This window comes from Dendrobates tinctorius, unplaced genomic scaffold, assembly GCF_039654945.1.
Source record: "Dendrobates tinctorius isolate UK_male_01 unplaced genomic scaffold, ASM3965494v1 ptg000008l, whole genome shotgun sequence".
Taxonomy (NCBI): Eukaryota; Metazoa; Chordata; class Amphibia; order Anura; family Dendrobatidae; genus Dendrobates; species Dendrobates tinctorius.
Window position 1 is genome coordinate 44,836,444 of NW_027361676.1, and position 16,052 is coordinate 44,852,495.

Consider the following 16,052-nt stretch of genomic DNA (forward strand, 5'->3'; position numbering starts at 1 on the left):
AGATGATGAGGTGCTTGACCCATCATGGCGTGAGGAACAGGAAGGTGGTGGGAGCAGCTCTGAGGAAGAGATTCCCCGAACGGCCAAAACAGGAGGGAGAGGGAGGGGGCAGATTTGGTTGTCAGTAGCCTCCATTTTGGCACCTGTTAGGAGCATTCCTCTTCCAAAAGCCAAAACGGGCGCTCCCAAGACTTGCAGTGTGTGGTCCTTTTTTGACACAGTTGCAGATGACATTTGCTTTGTCAAATGCAAGCTGTGTCATCAGAAAGTCAAAAGAGGGAAATGTGTCAGCAACCTCAATACCACAAATATGTGGAAACATGTGCGGACCAAGCACGTGGTGGAGTTACAGAGACACACTGAAGACGTAGGCCAACCTACAGCACCGCCTGCCACCTCTTCAGCTCAGGTTGTAGCTTCTTCCTCCAGCTCACACAGCTGATTCGGCTTCCTCACAGGATCGCCATGGAAGAACCACTGGCACTGTTGTCCAGAGACCCAGTGACATTCCACCCGCTGCACCACATTAACGTTCATCCTCACACTCCCAGGCCACTCTACAGCCATCGGTAGCACAGGCATGGGAGAAAAGGCGGCCATACTTGGCAAATCATCCCCGAGCACAGGCTCTGAATGCTGGCATTGCCAAATTACTGTCCCTTGAAATGCTCTCATTCAGGCTGGTGGAGACTGACACCTTCAGAAACTTCATGGCATTGGCAGTCCCACAATAAACCGTGCCCAGTCTTTTTTATTTCAGCAGGCAAGCCGTCCCTGCCCTGCAAAAGCATGTGGAGGGAAAAATTAAACATGTGCTGCAAAACACCGCCAGTAGCAAGGTCCACCTGACCACCGATGAGTGGACCAGTACCCATGCACAGGGACGATACCTTTCCCTCACTGCCCATTGGGTCAATGTTGTGGAGCCGGGTACAGATCTTGAGAGTGGCGCTGTACGTGTTCTGCCAACTCCAGCGATTGCACGAATCCAGTCTGTACACATTGACTCCTCCTCATACTCCAGTTCCTCAGAATCAGCGCTGCAGGAGCCTATTACGACCGATATGAGCATAGCCGTGGCAAAACGTCAACAGGCCGTACTGAAATTAATTTCTTTGGGGAATCGAAGCCACACAGCGCAGGAGCTCTGGAATTCCATCAAGCAGGAGAGCGATGTGTAGTTTCTGCCAGCGAATCTCCAGCCAGGCTTGGTAGTGTGTGACAATGGCTGAAATCTGGTGGCAGCTCTGGGCCTAGGCAACTTCACTCACTTCCCATGTCTGGCACATGTGCTCAACTTGGTCGTGCAGAGCTTTCTGAGGGACTATCCGGATCTTGATGCACTGCTGCACAAGGTCCTCATAGAGTGCGCTCACTTGCGGCGTTCCAGCACGGCAAGATCGTGCATTGCAGCTCTGCAGCGTCGATTACGCCTTTGGGAACATCGCATCATATGTGACCTCCCTACCAGGTGGAATTCAACGTTACATATGTTGGAGCGGTTGTGTGAGCAGCAGGCAGCAGTAATGGAGTACCAGCTGCATCAGGCGCAAAAAAGTCGCACTGTGCACCGGTCACACTTCAGCACCACTGAGTGGGCCTCTATGAAGGACATCTGCCTTGTTTTGAGTGCCTTCGATGATTCCACGCGGATGGCGAGTGCAGATGATGCACTAGTCAGCATGACTGTCCCCCTTATCTGCCTGCTTCAAAAAACACTGCAAGCACTAAGGGAGGAGGTTTTGGAAAAGGTGGAGGATGAGGAGTCACAAATGCCATCTGCTTCTGGACAGTCTGCGCAACGTGGTTCCTCACAAAGGCCTAGGCAGGGGACACTTTGTGAGGAGGATGAGGAGGAGTCAATGGAGGAGGAAGACATCTCTCTAGAGGAGGGAGAAACACAATGCTTTAGTCAGTATGTACAGCGAGGGTGGGGTGATGCAGAGCAGGCAGAGATGATGCATCAAGCAGGGACAGCGTTTCTTGGGCAGTTGGGAGTCTGCAGCACATGGTTGATTTCATGCTGCAGTGCATGAGGAACGACCGCCGCATTGCCCACATTCTCAACAAGGCTGATTATTGGGTGTACACCCTCCTAGATCCTCGCAACCGGGACAAATTACAAAACCTCGTAACACCGTTGAACTGAGAGCATAAAATGCGGGAGTACCAAGACACACTGGTGCAGTCCATCATGTTCTTTATTCCACCCAAGAGCAGTGCTGCTAGTGCTTTACAAAGCAGCTCTGTGCGTCGAGGCAGTGGAGAAAGCTCTGCACAAAGAGGGAGCAGAGGCAGCGCCTCAGCACAAGGCAAGACCAGTATGGCCCAAATGTGGCAAAGTTTTGTGTGCCCGCCACAAATGTCTACACCATCACAGAGAGCTCCAGTCAGCAGGAGACAATTTTTCCGTCAGATGGTGACAGACTACATGTCTTGCCCTGTCAGTGTACTCCCAGACGGCTCTTCCCCCTTCAAGTTTTGGGTCTCTAAGCTGGATACATGGCCAGAGCTTAGCCAGTATGCATTGGAGGTGCTGGCTTGCCCTGCTGCCAGTGTATTATCGGAACGCGCCTTTAGTGCCGCAGGTGGTGTACTAACAGACCGTCGCACGCGACTATCCTCCGATAACATTGACTGGCTTACTTTTCTGAAAATGAACAAGGCCTGGATCTCGCCAGAATTTGCCAGTCCTCTTCCAGAATAAATAATTGGTTGGCAACAGGATCCAGGTCTCCTGTTGTGTTCTTGTTTCTACCACCTGAAACTGTAATCTCTGGGCTTCAACACAGCCAGTTGTTGCTCAGAAGTGCCGTCTGCACAGAGAAAAACACTAGCTCCTGTGTTTTTGGTGTTCAGTTACGCCAGCTGCTCCCCTGCTGTGTGCACGGCAATGTCTCCTGCTGCCTCCACATTCACACTACTACTGATTTCAAACTTGCTCCAACTAGGCCTCTGGCTCAACTCTGTCTCTAGTAATTCCCCTGGCCTCCAACCCTGCCAGTAGCTGCTCAGAAGTGGCATCTGCACAATCAACACTTGTTCCTGTGTTACTGGGGTTCAAAAACGTCAATTGATCCCCTGAAGTGTGTCTGGCAATGTCTCCTGCTCTGCCCACATTCCCACTAATATTAATGGGAATGTGGACAGAGCAGGAGACATTGCCGGACACACATCAGGGGATCAGCTGACGTTACTGAACCCCAGTAACACAGGAACAAGTGTGGATTGTGCAGACACCACTTCTGAGCAGCAACTGGCGGGGTTGGAGGCAAGGGGAAATACTAGAGACAGAGTGGAGCCAGAGGCCTAGTTGGAGCATGTTTAAAATCAGTAGTAGTCTACAACAGATATTAAACTTGATGAAATTAGGCCTCAACCTACACCCTGATTGACCCTGGGCTCCAACATCGCCAGTTGCTGCTCAGAAGTATCTTTGACACGGGTACTCCCTCCTGCCCAGCCTGGTTCCAGAACGCCTGCTGTTTCTGGGTTGTGTCAACGTCACTTTGCCACCAATCCTGTCGTGTTGCGGTCGGGTTAGGCCTCTTTCACACTTCCGTTTTTGACAATCAGTCAAGATCCGCCAATTTAAAAAAAAAATGGATCCGCCATTTTTCTTTGCGGATTCGTTTTTTTCCCCATTGACTTTCATTATTGGCGGATCCTGACTGATTGCCGTCTGTTGCATCCGTTTTTGTGAGGATCCGCCATACTGCTAGTGTCCGTCAACATCCTCAAAGATTTCCAAACGGAGCTTGCAACGTTTTTTGGCCGGCGTACCCTCCAGACACTGAATTAACCCCAAATTCTGTTTGGGTGCCGGACAAAAAAAAAAATTCTCTCTCTCTCTCCGATTCCTTTAAATTTCCTCATTTTCAGGATCCGTGTAAAAACGGATCCTGTGCCATCCATTCACATCAGTTGACAACGGATCCGCTTGTCTGCCTTTTTGGCGGATTTGAACTGATGCAAATAACTGAAGTGTGAAAGAGGCCTTCGCCGAGTCTATGGTGCCTGCAGTTTAGGTGCTTCCTATGTGGGTTGCGGGTTCTGATAATAAAGACTGGTTCCGTAGTGCCAATAGGACAAGCACCCCCTGTAAGGACTGTGGGTTTCGGTAACTGCGGCCGGCTTGCGGACTTGCAACATTGTTTTTCATGGGTACCTTCTGCTACCCATCCGGGTTCCAGCACCGTCAGCTGGTTCTCGGCAGTGCATTTGGCCGATGTGCCTCCTTCTCGGTATCCGAGTTCCAGTAACGTCTGCTGGTCCTTGGTAGTGCTTTGTAGCACAGGTACCTCCTGCTTAGTAACCGTGTTCCAGCACCGTCAGCTGGTCCACGGTTGTGCCATTGGCTCTTGTTCCTTCAGCTGCCACTCTGGGTTCCAGCACCGTCAGCTGGTTCTCGGTAGTTCCATTGACTCTTGTAGCTTCTGCTACCCATCCGGGTTCCAGCACCGTCAGCTGGTTCTCGGCAGTGTGTTTGGCATGGGTACTCGCTCCTGCCCAGCCTGGGTCCAGCACGCCTGCTGTTTCCGGGTAGTGTCAACGTCACTTTGCCACCAATACGTTGTCCTGTCATGTTGCGGTCGGGTTAGCTGAGTCTATGGTGCCTGCAATTTAGGTGCTTCCTATGTGGGCTGCGGGTTCTAGTAATAAAGGCTGGTTCTGTAGTGCCAATAGTACAAGCACCCCCTGTAAGGACTGTGTATTTCGGTAACTGCGGCAGGCTCGCGGCCTTGCAACTTTGATTTTCATGGGTACCTTCTGCTACCCATCCGGGTTCCAGCACCGTCAGCTGGTTCTCTGCAGTGCCTTTGGCCTAGGTGCCTCCTTCTCGGTATCTGAGTTCCAGCAACGTCTGCAGGTCCTTGGTAGTGCTTTGTAGCACAGGTACCTCCTGCTTAGTAACCGTGTTCCAGCACCGTCAGCTAGTCCACGGTTGTGCCATTGGCTCTTGTTCCTTCTGCTGCCCCTCCGGGTTCCAGCACCGTCAGCAGGGCCTCGCTAGTTCTATTTGCTCTTGCAGCTTCTGCTAACCATCGGGTTCCAGCACCGTCAGCTGGTTCTCGGCAGTGCCTTTGGCCTAGGTGCCTCCTTCTCGGTATCCGAGTTCCAGCAACGTCTGCTGGTCCTTGGTAGTACTTTGTAGCACAGGTACCTCCTGCTTAGTAACCGTGTTCCAGCACCGTCAGCTGGTCCACAGTTGTGCCATTGGCTCTTGTTCCTTCAGCTGCCACTCTGGGTTCCAGCACCGTCAGCTAGTTCTTGGTAGTTCCATTGACTCTTGTAGCTTCTGCTACCCATCCAGGTTCCAGCACCGTCAGCTGGTTCTCGGCAGTGTCTTTGGCACGGGTACTCCCTCCTGCCCAGCCTGGATCCAGCATGCCTGCTGTTTCCGGGTAGTGTCAACGTCACTTTGCCACCAATGCGTTGTCCTGTCGTTTTGCGGTCGGGTTAGCTGAGTTTATGGTGACTGCAGTTTAGGTGCTTCCTATGAGGGCTGCGGGTTCTGGTAATAAAGGCTGGTTCCGTAGTGCCAATAGTACAAGCACCCCCTGTAAGGACTGTGAGTTTCGGTAACTGCGGCCGGCTCGCGGCCTTGCAACTTTTTTTTTCATGGGTACCTTCTGCTACCCATCTGGGTTCCAGCACCGTCAGCTGGTTCTCGGCAGTGCCTTTGGCCTAGGTGCCTCCTTCTTGGTATCCGAGTTCCAGCAACGTTTGCTGGTCCTTGGTAGTGCTTTGTAGCACAGGTACCTCCTGCTTAGTAACCATGTTCCAGCACGGTCAGCTGGTCCACAGTTGTGCCATTGGCTCTTGTTCCTTCAGCTGCCACACTGGGTTCCAGCACCGCCAGCTGGTTCTCGGTAGCTCCATTGACTCTTGTAGCTTCTGCTACCCATCTGGGTTCCAGCACCGTCAGCCGGTTTTCGGCAGTGCCTTTGGCCTAGGTGCCTACTTCTCGGTATCCGAGTTCCAACAACATCTGCTGGTCCTTGGTAGTGCTTTGTAGTACAGGTACCTCCTGCTTAGTAACCGTGTTCCAGCACGGTCAGCTGGTCCACAGTTGTGCCATTGGCTCTTGTTCCTTCAGCTGCCACACTGGGTTCCAGCACCGCCAGCTGGTTCTCGGTAGCTCCATTGACTCTTGTAGCTTCTGCTACCCATCTGGGTTCCAGCACCGTCAGCCGGTTTTCGGCAGTGCCTTTGGCCTAGGTGCCTATTTCTCGGTATCCGAGTTCCAGCAACGTCTGCTGGTCCTTGGTAGTGCTTTGTAGCACAGGTACCTCCTGCTTAGTAACCGTGTTCCAGCACCGTCAGCTGGTCCACAGTTGTGCCATTGGCTCTTGCTCCTTCAGCTGCCACTCTGGGTTCCAGCACCGTCAGCTGGTTCTCGGTAGTTCCATTGACTCTTGTAGCTTCTGCTACCCATCCAGGTTCCAGCACCATCAGCTGGTTCTCCGCAGTGCCTAGGTGCCTCCTTCTCGATATCCGAGTTCCAGCAATGTCTGCTGGTCCTTGGTAGTGCTTTCTAGCACAGGTACCTCCTGCTTAGTATCCGTGGTCCAGCACCGTCAGCTGGTCCACGGTTGTGCCATTAGCTCTTATTCCTTATGCTGCCCCTACGGGTTCCAGCACCGTCAGCTGGTCCTCGCTTGTTCCCTTTGCTCTTGTTCCTTCTGCTAACCATCCAGGTTCCAGTACTGTCAGCTGGTTCTCAGCAGTTCCTCAGCCTTCTTGTACCTTCTGCTACTTTTCCAAGTTTAAGCTTGTGGAAATGCTTTTTGGTTCTCACTCTGGATCTCCCTGACGACGACCCTGAAGATGTCGACCCTGAAGACCACACCGAAGCATACCAAAAAGATGACCCTGAAGAAGATGACCAAGAGGACAAAGAACATGAAGACAACCACCAAGATGCAGAACAACAAGAGACAGAAGACCAAGAAGCAGAAGAACAAAAAGCAGAAGAACCAAAATCAGAAGAACATTAAGCATAAGACTAAAAATCAGAGCAAAGGATATTATCTAAATTATAAGCAGAAGAAGACTAAGCAGTGTATGGGGGTGAGTCCATTCCTCCTCGTGGTGCCCCTGGAAAATGCCTGCTGCTGCAGGCCAAACTGAACGCGGACAAATCCTGTTGTAAATCTTTTGTGACAGGCAGAACGGAAGGTGTAATCTTCAAACTTTGATAGATAATAACTATAGGAATGCCTGTCACAAATAAGAATATGATGAAGAAGAAGAATAGGAAGAAGATGAAGAAGTAGAATATGAAGAAGAATTATTGTTGAATAAGAAGAATATGAAGAATGTACAAAAAAAGAATAATAGGAAGAAGGTGAAGAAGAAGAAGATGAATAAGGTGAAGAAGAAGTTGATGAAAAAGATGCTGCTGCTGCTGCTGAGGATCATGAAGGAGAAAGTGTGGGAGAAGTAAAAAAGAAGGTGAAGAGCATGGAAGTAGTGAAACAAACATAACTGACAAAATATAAAAGAGGTTAACATAGTCAATATCTTTGTAACTCCGAACGTCTTTAAAAAAAAATTAATGCCTGCTATTCCATTTGATTGGGCTAATCCTCTATGCCTTCAATGTCTCCTCCACCTCCCCCAATACATTCTACTTTATTCTTAGTTGTTTTTCTTCATGTAGAATTAACCTACAAGGAAAGAAAGGGTTTTTTTAATTCCGATATTTCGGTCCCATTGACTTGAATGGGACTTCCGGGATCGGAATCGGCGATACCCGATACTTTTTGAATATTGGCCGATCCAATAAGGGCAGCACGGTGGCTCAGTGGTTAGCGCTGCAGCCTTGCAGCGCTGGGGTCCTGGGTTCGAATCCCACCAAGGACAACATCTGCAAGGAGTTTGTATGTTCTCCCCGTGTTTGCGTGGGTTTCCTCTGGGTACTCCGGTTTCCTCCCACATTCCAAAGACATACTGATAGGGAATTTAGATTGTGAGCCCCCATCGGGGACAGTGATGAAAATGTGTGCAAACTGTAAAGCGCTGCGGAATATGTTAGCGCTATATAAAAATAAAGATTATTATTATTATTATCCGATATTTCTCAATATTGGATGGTATCGTTCAACACTAGACATGACTGATCTGTTCTAAATTGTACAATAGCTCAAAAACAGGAAAGTATATTACTCCATACAGTGTTAAGGCCAACACATTGTGCGCCATACAGAATACTGAGCCCAATATATATTTCTCTATACCAAGTAATTAGTCACATATAATGTTCCATACAGTATCTGATGAGCTCCACATAATGCTCCATATATAATGGGCCCCATTTGTAATGCTCCAGTGTATAATGGGCCCCTTAGATGCTGCTCCAGTGTCTGATCTGCAACATTTACATTGCTCCAGTACATGATGTGCCTCATGGATGATGCTCCAGTGTATGATGGGCTCCAATAATGCTCCATATATAATGGGCCCCATTTGTAATGCTCCAGTGTATAATGAGCCACTTAGATTCTGCTCCAGTGTCTGATCTGCCCCATTAACATTGCTCCAGTACATGATGGGCCTCATGGATGATGCTCCAGTGTATGATGGGCTCCAATAATGCTCCATATATAATGGGCCCCATTTGTAATGCTCCAGTGTATAATTGTCACGGTCACGAGTGACTGGACACAGCGCCTCCAGCAGAGCGGATTTAGATGACACACGTGACCCTGGATACACCGCCTCCTGTGGGGCGAATTTAAATAATAAGATGTGCAGCTGGATACGCCTCCTCCAACAGGCGAATTTAGGTAATACACGTAACAAGTAAATCTGGAAACCCCGCCTCCAGTAAGGTGAATTTAAACAATAAGGGAAAAACCTGGGTAACAATAACAATGGTGGCCCTGTGATAGGGAACGGGGACGTGGAGACCTACTGCACTCCCCTGAGTCAGTGTCTCTACACTTCTAACGTTCCCTAGGCCGGTTCCGTACCGGGCGACAATCAGGAACCTAAAAACCCTGACTCGCCCTGCACCTAAACCCTCACTAGGGAAATGGTTGGTGCGGATACTAATCCCACCACTGCACTAAACACACATAAGGAAAAGTGACAAAACAGGGGAAACACCACTTAGCTTTGCTCTGTTGCTTACGCTCCCAGCAACAGAGCCCACCACCTGCGTGCATCTTTTCCTCCAACCGGATCCATCATCATAGTGCAACCTTGGAGCAAACAGAGTCCACCACCTGCGTGCAGCTATCCAGAAACAGAGTCCTGCAAATGAGTCCAGCTTTTCTGCCAAAAAGTCCAGCATGCTTGAGTCCAGCTCTCAGCAACAACGTCCAGCATTTTGAGTGCAGCTCTACACCATAGCTGCCACTCCACCAATCCATGCACGAACTCCTTGCTGACACCATAGCTGCGACTCCACCACACCATGCCAGCCTTCCTTGCAGACACCATAGCTGCTACTACAGGAATCTCACTGAGCTGCCCGTGACTCTCCTTTAGCTCCATCCTTTACCCAGGCTTGCTTGCAAATGAAGACCTGTCACCAACAGTGATTAACACACCTGATAATCTTTTATAGAGCAATCACACTTGTTACCTAATCACGTGCACAAACTAAAGTAACCAAAGTGCAATGACCCTAATGGCCACTGGGGGGAAAACTAACAACTGAAATCACCACAGTGCAATGACCTTAATGGCCACCAGGGGCAAAACCAATAATGTGCCCCTTAGATGCTGCTCCAGTGTCTGATCTGCCCCATTTACAATGCTCCAGTACATGATGGGCCTCATGGATGATGCTCCATTGTATTATGGGCCCTAATAATGCTCCATATATAATGGGCCCCATTTGTAATGCTCCAGTGTATAATGGGCCCCTTAGATGCTGCTCCAGTGTCTGATCTGCCCCATTTACATTGCTCCAGTACATGATGGGCCTCATGGATGATGCTCCAGTGTATGATGGGCTCCAATAATGCTCAATATATATTGGGCCCCGTTTGTAATGCTCCAGTGTATAATGGGCCCCTTAGATGCTGCTCCAGTGTCTGATCTGCCCCATTTACATTGCTCCAGTACATGATGGGCCCTATTTTTAATTAACGCAGGCATGGTATGTGAAAAGAGCTCCATGGAGTAATCTGAGGTGTGTGCTTCCACATCCTTCACTTTTGGTGTGAGTGAAGGACACAAGCAAAGGGGTTGCTCCTGGCCAGAAGTCTGCAGTTACGACTCAGTGCTTGCATTTTTTACAACTTCAGAAGAGAAGGCGATGGAGCTGGAGGCTGTTTCAGCAATGTAAGCCACAAACGGTTCCTGATACTCCGGCTTTAAAAGCAGTCTACCTACTCCCAGAAAAGGGAGCCTTACAAGCCTTCCAGAGCTACACCATGACGCTGGCTCAACACCTCCTGCCTTAGCTGCTATTGTATTTTTGGCACTACCAGCAGATGCACCACCACCACCATCAGTACCAGGTGGCCCTCCACGCCCACATCCGCATCCTCTTCCACCATACTTCCTCATGTTTTTAAAAATGCACCCAAAATACCAGCAGATATATGGTACTGTATCAGAAGCGTACAGCTCTATACAGTCTATGGATAACAGTAAATCTCCGTGTATACTGTATTTCATGAGGCATACACAGATGCTCACAGGCTCAGTATGGATTACCCAGTAAAATAACAAGTTGAAAAAGGTTACAGTATCACCAGATACAAGGTATATATAGTATCGTGTAAACATTCTGATTCTCCGTATACATTTCAGGAGGCAGACACAAACGCTCTCAGGCCCAGTATGGATTACACAAGAATATGAAAAGCTGTAAATGGGTATTGTAACACAAGCATTCAGCTGTAAACAGTGTTGGGGTAATCGTAAAGTTCCAAATATATTGCCGGAGTAACAGACAGACGTTTACAGGCTCATTATGGATTACACCAGAATCTAAATAGCTAAAATGGTTACTGTATCAGAAGTGTTCTGCTGTATACAGTGTTGGCCAAATTGAAAATATCGGCATATATTTCCGTAGTCACCCTCAGACGCTCACTGAGTTTGGTTTTGACCATAATAAAAAATGTTGTCAAAAAGGTCCTGGATAACAAAATAGCAAGTATATATTTTTAGGGTACAATTGAAGTCTCCATATAAATGGTCCCTTAGTCACTCTCAGACGCTTACAAAGTATGGATTTGACCGTAATGCTAAATGTCGAACAAAGGTACTGTATAACAAGATACAAGCTGTATCGAGTATAGTGTAAAAATTTGTTTCTCCGATTCACCGTATATATAGAAGGCGTAACCCGCACATGCTCACTCACTATGGATGATGTAGGGAAGGTGGACTGACAGACAAATCAGCCTGTAGTGAGAAGCAGAGGTGTAGCGTAGTGTAGGTGTGAAACCTCTAAAATAAAGAGAAAGGGTGCAGTGTTTTAGCTTGCCCATTGGAAGGCAGTGGAGAGTGTAGGAGTGGGACTGAATAGCTGCCATTGGTCAGAGAAACTGTTAGGTGATGGTGGGCGGAGTTACCAGAACTGGAAGTATAAAAGGCTGAGGGGAGGTTCTGGAAGAGTTAGTCAGCAAAGGGAGCACAGTAAAGAGGAAGTTCTGCTGAGGAAATAGAGACAGTGGAAAGGCTCCAGAGAGGACAGACAGTTGAGGCGGTCTCGGGGTGGTGGAACAGAGGACGGTAGCCGCATACGAAGACGGCCTGGGGCTATCATACGGATGGTGTGCTCAGACTGGTGAAGCGCTGTAGTGGTTGGGCCTAGGCCAGCCACAGTGGAAGAGCCACAGAGGACGCCACGATTATAGTTACAAAGGAAGTGAAGGTACCGGGGCCTGTGTACAGAGAAATGTGAAATGGCTGTGGTGAATTGCTGTTGTCAACAGAAGGATGGGCACTAAAAACGGACCTGTAAAATACAAACTCTGTCTCAGTCTCGTGTTTGTCTGTGGCAAGAAGAGGGTCCCCCCCACAGTTGGTTATCCTACAGATGATACCTTAATACAAATTTTTGAAACAAGGTACTGTATCAGCACATACCAGGTGTGTCCAGTCTAGGGTTAAATTTCCGTCTATACTTTCGGAGTCTGACACAGACACTAACAGGCTCACTATGTAGTATTACACCATATTTAAAAAAGTTGAAAAAGGGAAAGATATTCATAGCGTACACCAGTATACAGATTTTGTGGTACTTTTAAATCTTCATATATATTTCAATCTCAGTAAGCCAGTCAAGAATCTACGCTACTGGAAACTACATGGATACAAGTATAGATGCAAAGTCGAGTGTTAACAGAAATTTTGGAATTACTCATCGCGGGAATACCTCCCGGTAGATGTTGCAGACGCGATGCAGGCCCTCAATTACTGTGTCTGTGGAGAAAGCGAAAAAGGTTCTTTGTGAAGAAAGGATTGCTTTATCGCAGTAGCGTGGATCACATCACCGTTACTCGTCTCCATCAAATTGTGATCACAGGGAGAGATATACCCATGGTTCTCACTGCCTATCATGATGTGTCTGGTCATTTTGGAGTGCAAAAGACAGAAGCCACAGGCCATAGGTGATTCTATTGGATTGGCATGAGAGGAGACATTGAAAAATGGTGGCAGGAATGTCACATGTCTGTGACTATCACAACTGTGAAAGGTGATCATAAACCACCACTGCATCCGCTTGTAAGTTCATGTCCATTTCAAATGGTAGCCATTGATCATCTGAAGGTAGAGGCCAACAAGACAGGCCATAGCTACATCTTAACCATCATTGATCAATACACCAAATGTATAGTGGCCGTCCCTGTGAAGGATTTAACTGCCCAGACTACACAGCGGTGGAGCAGGGAGAGGTAAGTATTGCAACTTGCAAGTGCTGTTGCCATGACCAAGCAGGGGGGGCACAATCGTGGTCGACGGTACTGGCACAGGGCCCTTCATAGTACGCTGGTGTGTCTGACAGTGAGTGGGCCCTCCCACCGTCTGACACACTGTATTGTACTATGAGGGGCCCTGTGCCATTGCCGTCGGCCATCAGTGGACCCATCCACTTTTTAAGAGCAACGGCACTTGCCTGGGTGCACCAGGTCTTGACACCAGCCGTTGGGGGAGTGGTGGGCAGCCCAGTTAGGGAGGTTTAAAAATTGGCACATGTAGATGTGTTGGCTGGAAATTCATCTGCTGCAAAGGGCGTAATTGGGCAAGTCCGAGGAAAAGGAGGAAAAAACCGAGGCACTTTTCTGTTAACCTATGTGCCATCAGGGGAAGGTGGGACAAAATCCATTGAAACCTATGCATGGTTCATTTTAATGAAGGTTAGATCATCAACATTTTGGGTTGACAGACGGGTCCTTTTTTCTGTCAGGATTGATCCAGCAGCACTGAAGACTCTTTCAAATATCACACTAGCAGCATGGCAAGCGAGCTTCTGTAAGGCATATTGTGCCAATTCAGGCCAGGCGTTTAATTTAGAGGCCCAATAGTCAAAGGGGAATGACCTGTGAGGGAGAACATCGATATGGGAGGCAAAGTAGTTTGTAACCATAGTTGACAACTGCTGCCTCCTGTCACTTTAAATCAATGCAGTATTAGCAGTCGTGTGAGCTGTACTTGAGAAATCATTCCACAACATGGTCATTCAACTCCTGTCTCCAGCGCCACTTCTGCTGAGTGCCTGCATCCACCACATTAACCAAGTTTGCAGTGATGGACATGTAACAGCCCTGGCCATGCCTACTGGTCCCTGCACTCGTTGTGAGGTGCACCTTTCCACTCACTGACTGTTTTAGTGCATGGACAATTCGGTCTTTCACATGCCGGTGGAGGGCAAGGATGGCTTTTCGAGAAAAGAAGTGCCGACTGGGTAGGTCATAGCATGGGACAGCGTAGGCCATGAGGTCGTGGAAAGCTTCGCTTTCAACCAAATGGTAGGGCATCATCTCTAATGAGATTAGTTTGGCAATGTAGGAATTCAAACACAGTGTGCGCGGATGAGTACTTTCTTGTCCTACTCAGAGTGTCTGGTAGGGTGAGCTGGACTGGAGAGCTGCATATGGGGGAAGTTGCGGTGGACCGGATGGAGTGAGAGGTGGTTGGTGATGGTATTGGTGGTGATGGGCTAGATTCAGTGTTGTGTTGCAAAATCATTGTGATTCCCTGAGTGCTTTTGCCTTGCGATGACACCTCCACATTTAGTGCTGGTGGTGTGCTTAATGGTGGTCGTGCTCTTACAGTTGGGGTAGCGATGGAGCTTTGTTGGCTACCTTTAGTGTTGAGCATTCCGATACTGCAAATATCGGGTATCGGCCGATATTCGCTGTATCGGAGTTCCGATACTGAGTCCCGAATACCGGAATTGGAAGTTCCCATAATGCAATGAGCCAGTTGTGTTAGCCATGTTGACTAATGGCATGGCTGTGATTGGCTGCTGAAATGATGTCATCATGATGCGCGGTCTGTGCGGGCCTGCCAGGGATCTGTGCGGGCCTGCCAAGGGTCTGTGTGGTCTGCCGGGGGTGTGTGAGGGCCTGCCAGGGGTCTGTGCGGGCTTGCGGGGGTCTGTGCGGGCCTGCTGGGGGTCTGTGCAGGCCTGCTGGTGGTCTGATCGGGCTGCCAGGGGTCTGTGCAGGCTGCCGGAGGTCTGTGCAGGCCTGCCGGGGGTTTGTGTGGGCTGCCGGGGGGCTGTGCCGGCCTGCAGGGGGTCTGTGCGGGCTGCCGGGGGGCTGTGCGGGCCTGCCGGGGGTCTGTACGGGCCTGTCGGGGGTCTGTGTGGGCTGCCGGGGGTCTGTGTGGGAATGCCGGGGGTCTGTGCGGGCCTGCCGTGGGTTGTGTGTGTGTGTGCAGGCATCGTCCGATGGGACTACAAGTCCCATCGGGCGATGTCTGCTACAATAACAGTGATTGACACATTAGCCAATGATGGGACAGTAGTAGTCCCATCATCCGGCTAATGTGTTGAATGTAAAAAAAAACCCATACATACTACATACATAATACATACATATTACATACTACATACATACTTCATATATACTACATTCATACAGCATGCATAAATACTACATAATACATACATACTACATATATACTACATTCATACATACTACATATATACTACGTTCATACAACATAAATACATACATACTACATACATACTACATATATACTACATTCATACAACATACATACATACTACATATACTGTATACTACATTCATACAACATACATACATACTACAGGCATACTACATATATACTACATTCATACAACATACATACATACTACATAATACATACATACTACATATATACTACATTCATACAACATACATACATACATACTACATACAGTTGTGGCCAAAAGTATTGACACCCCTGCAATTTTGTCAGATAATACTCAGTTTCTTCCTGAAAATGATTGCAAACACAAATTCTTTGGTATTATTATCTTCATTTAATTTGTTTTAAATGAAAAAACACAAAAAGAATTATCCTAAAGCCTAATTGGATATAATTCCACACCAAACATAAAAAAGAGGGTAGACAAAATTATTGGCACTGTTCGAAAAATCATGTGATGCTTCTCTAATTTGTGTAATTAACAGCACCTGTAACTTACCTGTGGTACCTAACAGGTGTTGGCAATAACTAAATCACACTTGCAGCCAGTTGACATGGATTAAAGTTAACTCAACCTCTGTCCTGTGTCCTTGTGTGTACCACATTGAGCATGGAGAAAAGAAAGAAGACCAAAGAACTGTCTGAGGACATGAGAAACCAAATTGTGAGGAAGCATGAGCAATCTCAAGGCTACAAGTCCATCTCCAAAGACCTGAATGTTCCTGTGTCTACCGTGCGCAGTGTCATCAAGAAGTTTAAAGTCCATGGCACTGTGACTAACCTCCCTAGATGTGGACAGAAAAGAAAAATTGACAAGAGATTTCAATACAAGATTGTGCGGATGTTGGATAAAGAACCTCAACTAACATCGAAGCAAGTTCAAGCTGCCCTGCAGTCCGAGGGTACAACAGTGTCAA